The following is a 7,218-nucleotide window of genomic DNA, read 5'->3' on the forward strand; positions in this document are numbered from 1 at the left end:
GCCTAGAAATCAGCAATGTAGTTGACTTCCAGCGTTCTGAGTCTTTAGAACTCATGGTAGTGATGACCACAACTACTGCCATTATTACTGAAAATCCAGTTCAGGTTTAAAGCCTGTCATGTCAAATCATTTAGAACTTTGGTAGTTTCCTGGCCTGGTGGCCGAAGAGATTGGCAGGAAAGGACCCTGAATTTTGTCAATCTTGGATCCATGACAGTATGACTTTAGCCTGTATGAAACTTTCAGTCAGCATCTGCTTACCTTTGAATGCTTTAGCTACATTAATTAGGATGGAAGGAGGAATTGGGGTCCACGGAGCAAAGAAAGGAGGTTTGATTAGATGACTCTTAACATGCTTTCTGACTTAACATTGGATAAACCTGCTATGTCATTTGCTCTCCTAGCCATCATGGTTCCCCCATCACCTTCTGGATCTGCAGCGAACTCCTGGGATTCAAGAACTTCTGCCAAGTTGTATGTAGACTATCCTTCCTCCTCAGGGTATATCTCAGCCACACCCCATTACTTCTAGACAAGCCTTCAGACTAAATCCCTTTTCCAGCCTTGTCTAAGATATTCCTTTCCAGGTTCTTCTGACTAATCACATCGTCTTTCCTACCTTGTGTCACATACTTGGAAGCCCACTTTTTACAAGCAAAAAAGTAAAGATTCATGTCAAGGAAAGCAGGCACAAAACTCACATCTTGCTCAGCTCATTAGTATAAATGCATTGACTCAAGAGTAATAATATCAGAAGCTCTCTGCCACGCACTGTCCCAGTCACTTTATGTGCCGTATTTCTTACTTCCACATGACTCCTGTAAAGTCATGATTAATACCTAATTTTTAAGATGAGGCAAAAAAGGATAATTTAAATTAAGTCAAAGTCATGCAACTAGAAAATGGCAGGGCCGGGTATGTCAAACTCAGAGACTGTGTTCTATCCATCGTACTCTGCATAGCACTGTGGGATACAGAAAAACACGATCTTTCCCTGATTCCATGAAAGTTTAACCTTGCTGGGGAGAGGAGCCTGACTCTGATGGAAACTTAATCAACAGATTACTTTGCTGTAGAGATTAGGCATACACTGATTGGTAACTCCTGAGTTACCAGGAGAGAAATCAGTATGGCTAGAGAAAGCTGCATGGGAGACACGAGATTTAAGGTACTCTACAAGGATGTATTTTGGAGAATTTGTTAGATATTTGCAGAGAATTACAAGCTAGAAGAGAGGTGATTGAAAAGAGTACTAATGGGATAAAATATGGATTCTATCTGCACACAAACTTACACATGCCTACACTTACATATTTAACTATGTCACTTCACATAGCGATACTTCTTTCTGCTCACAAAGAGTGAGCCCATCTGGCAAATGCTCATATTCTTTCGGATCAAGTCATTGCAGTTTATTCATTCTTTCTCAAATACTCATAGGGCAAGCCCTGAATTGTAATTGTGTACTATTAGATATCCTCAGTGAGAAACCAACTGTACTCAGTGTATAATCTGAGTGATGGGTCTACAGAACAGGACTGGACCTGACTATTCTAGTATCAGAGACAAGCCTGTTCTTCTGACCCCTTTATCCACCTACTTCTCTGCCAAGGTAATTTCTACATCAGGTCAAGGCTGGGAGTGTAGGTTTTTCATAACACCACCCAGACAACACCTCGCAGAGTTGTTGACATGAATCACGAGTCATAGACTATTAATGCTGGAAGGACCATTCTAAATCAATAAAGTAGAAGTTTTCAAACTCTTCTTTGGAACCATTCAAAAGCCCCTATGCAAGGGCAATTGTAGGGTTATATGAGGATGACAAACTGGACAATGTCAGCACTGCACCCCTACTTCTGCAAATCCCATTTGGCTTTTACTTACTTCATTTTCTTATGCTTCTGCATAAAATACAATTCTGCAACCTTAACATCAAAGTGTGCAGAGAGCTGCTTTGTTCCTACTTTTTCATGTAGTAGACAAAGACCTGGGCCCAAAGAAGTAAAGCAACCACCCAAGTTGGCTATTTCATGGTGAAGGTCTCTAGGTTGTTATAATCTCTTCTGAAGCTTGATCACATGACCTCTACCTCTGGGATGACATCTTTTGCACTGACAATCTCATCAGGAGATTATGGTTCAAAGAAGAATTCAGATCCAAAGAGGAATTCGGATCCAAAGAGGAATTCCTGATTTATTTTCTTCTTTCTTTCTTCTTCCACTTCTTCCCTTGCCTCCTCCTTCTCCTTTTTTCACTTGGGTGAAGACCTATTCCAAGGTCAACTCTCTTCCCTGATTGCAGAGGTAGCATGGGCATCAATTCATCCTAAAATTATTTTTCCCTTTCCTTTATCCCACTATTTCTACTTCTTGACACCCAGCTATCTAATCAATACATGCGGTGACATTAAGAAGGCACTGGCAAATTAGAGACTGGTTGTGTTGGCTGATGGCAAGGTGTTAAGCTTCACTCCTCCCAAGGAGTTAGCTCTTCCCAACATTTCAACTTTGACAGCAACTCTCCTTTCTCCTCCCACTCCTGCCTTTGCCAGTCATCCCTCCTCTACCATTTGAATCAATAATTAAGCCCCTGCAGCCAGAAAGTTGAAATGACTGAAAATTGTGGAGTTTACAGTATTACAGAGATGGCAAGTTCAAAGCCTTCCTACCTGTTGAAACGTGAACCCAAGTTCTCAATAGCTGATGAAGTCAGCAATATTTAATGGCAAAGGCAGTACGGGAAACAATAGCCTCCAGGTTAGAATACAGGCCTTGGCAGGCATATGACAGAGAAGGTTTATTATATGCCCAGGGATATGATGAAAGCTCCTCTATTTGTGTGACTTGCTAAAGATTGGCACCTCCTGGATAGTGATGAAGTGGGCTAAACAGAAGTTTGCATTCTTTTTTTTTTTACTGAGATTAATTATTAATGGTGCTCTAGCGTGTGACCTCTGGATAACCTTTGCAAAGGGATTGTATCATTAAATACTGGGGGTTCTAACCACATTCAGAACTCTTCAATAAAATAAAACATTCCTGAATACCTACTGTGTATACAACATTTTTTAGAAAATACCAGATTATATAAATCAGAGATTCAGTGTCCTAGTATTTTCCCTTCGATGGAAGAAATAAGATTAACACACCTGAAATAATTGGAACCCAATTTAGGTTGTTTTGGAAGCTATTGGCTTTATGATTGCAATTTTCTACCTATTCACAAAACTGCTCTGATTTTCAATTTAATTTTAGAAGAAGTTATAACTTACATATTTTATACTACATATTCTATAGTATAGTATAATTTCTTGAGCACAAGCTTAGAATTAGAAAGACCTGATTTCAAATTCTGATCTTGATATTTATTAGTTGCATGACTTTAAGAACCTAGAATCTCAGTTTCCTTATATGAGAAATGTGGATAATACTGTTCATCTTTAAGATTTTGTTTAAATTATGTCTTAATCTGTGAGAGGCACTTAATACAAGTGTCTTTCTATCCTGTCCAAGCTATCCTACTATATTGTCTGAAAGTCATACCGAGTGTCCTTGACAGCAGGCGTCCAATAAATGATGTTATTATCCTAGACATTGTGAGGGTCACAGAAGTGAGCAGGACATAATTGCCACCGTTAAAGATATCTATCTATCTATCTATCTATCTATCTATCTATCTATCTATCTATCTATCTATCTAAATCCTTCTAATAATTATAAGCAAGAATGTCAGAGTTGAGTAAAGGTGACCTGGGACACTTTGCCACTTCATTTTAAATTTGAACTTGCTTTTCCACTTCATTTGAAGGCCATTAAGTTTTGTACTTCTGTTTTGCAAGAGGCAAGGCTATAACAATTACCAAGGAGAGAACTCTAACTTTCAACAGTGCTGTCTTTACCACTGCTAGGCCTAGCATAGAGTGAGACTGCAGAAATATTTATGACTCAGGCCCAATGGAAATAAAATTCAGCTGACCTTTGGTCATTTTCTATTTTTTAAATTAGGACATGTCTATATTTTTTAGGACTCTAATTGAAAGAGATAGGAATCAACTCAAACTAGCTTAAGCCAAGTATTGCACATAGTAGAGTGTTACCTATATTTGAAGAAAGATCTTTAGTATTAGTCTGGCATGGATCATTTGCCTGTCATTGAACCAGTTCCTTTAACCAAGGGAATGGTGGGTCTCTGACTGGGTCAAGTGCTGGGTCAAATGCTTCCCCTTTGGCTGTTGCAGGATGACCAAAAGCAAGTCATCTCACTGAGTCAATTCTGCCTGGTGGACTACATGCTATCTTAGAGTTTAAACACCTGAAGGAGAACCTGGCTTCTTGAGGTACTGCAGAGCCTCACTGATGCTCCAAATGTAAGACAAGCCACTGGCCTTGAGGATATTTTCTTGTAGGAGGCCTACTACCTTGGAGAAGCCTGAAGACTTGAGTAGCCCATCCAAATCTATTACACAAGAATTTTGGAGAGAAATAATTTCATTGACTTCTTACTCTGGGAAGATGAGCTGTGTTTCCTTGACCCAAAAGCCCAATGTAACAGCATTAACACTAGACCAAAGAGAAATGTTGTAAAAATCCAAACACCCTCATGCTCCTGTACAGGCCAGTAAATCACAGTAAGCTTCTGGAGTCTTCTTACAAGTGTGGGCTAGATCTGATCTGCCCTTCAGCTTACCACCACTATACCCAATTATTTCTCTCTCCTTCTCTAAAACGACCAAGCTACCCTACTATATGCAGTCACACCCTGAGTGTCCTTCTTAGGGATTTTCTTGTGGATGAAGCCCATTAGAAAACTAGGCTGAGTCAAGTTTAAGATGCTTCTGGTATTGGCTTTGACACCAATAAACTGTGCAACAAAATGTTGAACAACCCTCTCACTTTGGAGAATTTCAATTTTCTCCACTATAAAACCAGGGGCTTGGATGAGGGCCTGTAAGGTCCCTTAGGGGTAACTTAATAAAGTGCCTGGCAAGTAACAGCTGTTTGATGAAGGTTGGTTGGTCTTGGCTCCCCCTTTTCTCCTCTCAGGTTTGCATTCCACGATTCGGTGTGCGATTGGCCTGTTGGCCTACTCACCCATTCCCAGGAAAAAGAGCAGGGAGCGGGATCCAGGACAGTAAGATTTTGATTTGGAGGAAAGAAGTAGTGAAAGCATGGGCATGTCTTGGATTAACTGTCCAACCACAGCTTCTTTTTTCAAACTCCTCTCCTAACTCTGGTAAACATGCCAGAAGCTAGAATGCAATTGGAAGTCAACATTTTAAAGGTTACTCACCCTTACTCGGATCCTCAGATCCTCTTTGTCTTATAATCTGTCTCTATAAATGGCCAAGGCTTTCAACACTTGAATTTGTCTTTGGGGGTGGGCAGTGGGAGGGGGGAAGAGAGGGAGAGAGAGAGAGAGAGAGAGAGAGAGAGAGAGAGAGAGAGAGAGAGAGAGAGAGAGAGAGAGATTATTGAGAGAAGGTAGTTGGTCACAGGAAACTACCATGGGCACACCGGCAAATAGCCAGTGAAAATTCCTGAGTCAGGAAGGCTGAAGAACAATTTTAAAAGGGAGATGACTAATGTTTAACTTAAAATTGTTTTTGTTGGCTCTTTAGTTGTGATATTAAAATTGTAATTATTATATTTACAAATGTTTTCAACTATGTAAGGAGTTTGTTTATTTTGTTTTGCTTTTGCCTCCAAATAGAGGAAGGAGATGAGATTTGTTTCGGGGTTGTTCTAGTGTTTAACAATGAGAGTACATTGGATGCATCATAGATCCCCCAAGAATTGGCAGAAATATTAAAAAGAAAAAGGGCTTTGAACTTCCACAAGACATGGAATAGTCGTTTTAACTGATTTCATCTAGTTCTAAAGGGACTAGGTGACATTTGGGGACCCCAGCTGGTATTTGGGTCACACATGTAAGGCACCCAGCATAGAATACATAGTAGCCATGTCTAGCAGGGGGCCTGGCTCCAGTGCTGTTTAGGTCCACTGTGTGCCCAAAGAATGACTGCAGATTCCAGTCCAGTCCAGATGCCAGCGTGGCCTAGGCCACTTAGTCCTCTCCCTCTTTCCAAGCCTCCTGTCAGGTAGTCAGCTTTCCCTTTCCCTACTACCACACAGGAACTTCAGATTCTAGAACATTATTTTTAATATTATTCCAATGGTCTCTTCGCAGGTGCTTATGGTGTACAAAGATGGAGACTGGGACCGTGCTACAGTGATTTCCTCCTTACCCACCTAGGAGTTGACCTGGTATATAGAGTAGGTTAATTAATGTACCTGACTGAGCTGAGCTGTCATTGCCAGTTTTGTCTGTGAGCAAGCAGGTGCCTGACAGCTGCACTGCCACGTCTGGGTTATAGTGCTCAGGCTGGGGCAGGAGCTGCAGTTCTCCTGCATGACTTTGGCATCCGTGGTGACTCTCTCTCCCTGTATTTCCATATTCCCACACTCACTGATATCTGTCCAGACCAACCAGTTCCCAGGCTGGGCTTTTCCCACTATGGCTGGCTCCATGCTGAATTACAATGGTTTACTATAAGCAATTAACATAAATCAGATCATGCAAAGAAGGTAAAAACCAAGCTGGAAATTTGAATCAATGAGAAAGAAACCATTCTCTTGAGGAAGGTGCACATGAGGATGAAAAGAAGACAAGTGGATGGACAAACTTTAACTGTTCCTTTGGCTCCCCCACCTTCAAAAAGAGCTCCTATATCCAGGGTGACATTGCTAAGCATCCCTTTGGCTGTGCAATGATTTTCTCCCTCCCTCCCTCCTGGCCCCCAGTCTTCTCTGTGCTCCTATAGTTGACCGACCATAATGCTCATCTTCCTCCCTTTAGGCATTTTAAACTCTGCCCATTCTTCAAGGCAATGGAGATTTCCCGACTAGATTGTGAGCTCCACGAAGGCAGAGCCCTATGCGACTTGTTTATTGAATACCCCAGTGGCTGGCGCAGGCTTTCCATAGATATTGTGGAGGGAAGGAAGGAAGGAAAGAAGGAAAGGAAGGAAGAAAAGGAAGAAGGAGGAAAAGGAGGAAGGAAGGAAAGAAGAAGAAAATGTACTAGCCTATATTATCTTTGCCTTCTTTGACATTATATTATAATATTTATATTATGTTAATTATACATTATATTACATTATATTATATTATTATATGTTATTTGATACTTATACTCACTACTGAACAGTAGAACTAA

The sequence above is a fragment of the Rhinolophus ferrumequinum genome, chromosome 11, assembly GCF_004115265.2.
Source record: "Rhinolophus ferrumequinum isolate MPI-CBG mRhiFer1 chromosome 11, mRhiFer1_v1.p, whole genome shotgun sequence".
NCBI classification, from domain to species: domain Eukaryota; kingdom Metazoa; phylum Chordata; class Mammalia; order Chiroptera; family Rhinolophidae; genus Rhinolophus; species Rhinolophus ferrumequinum.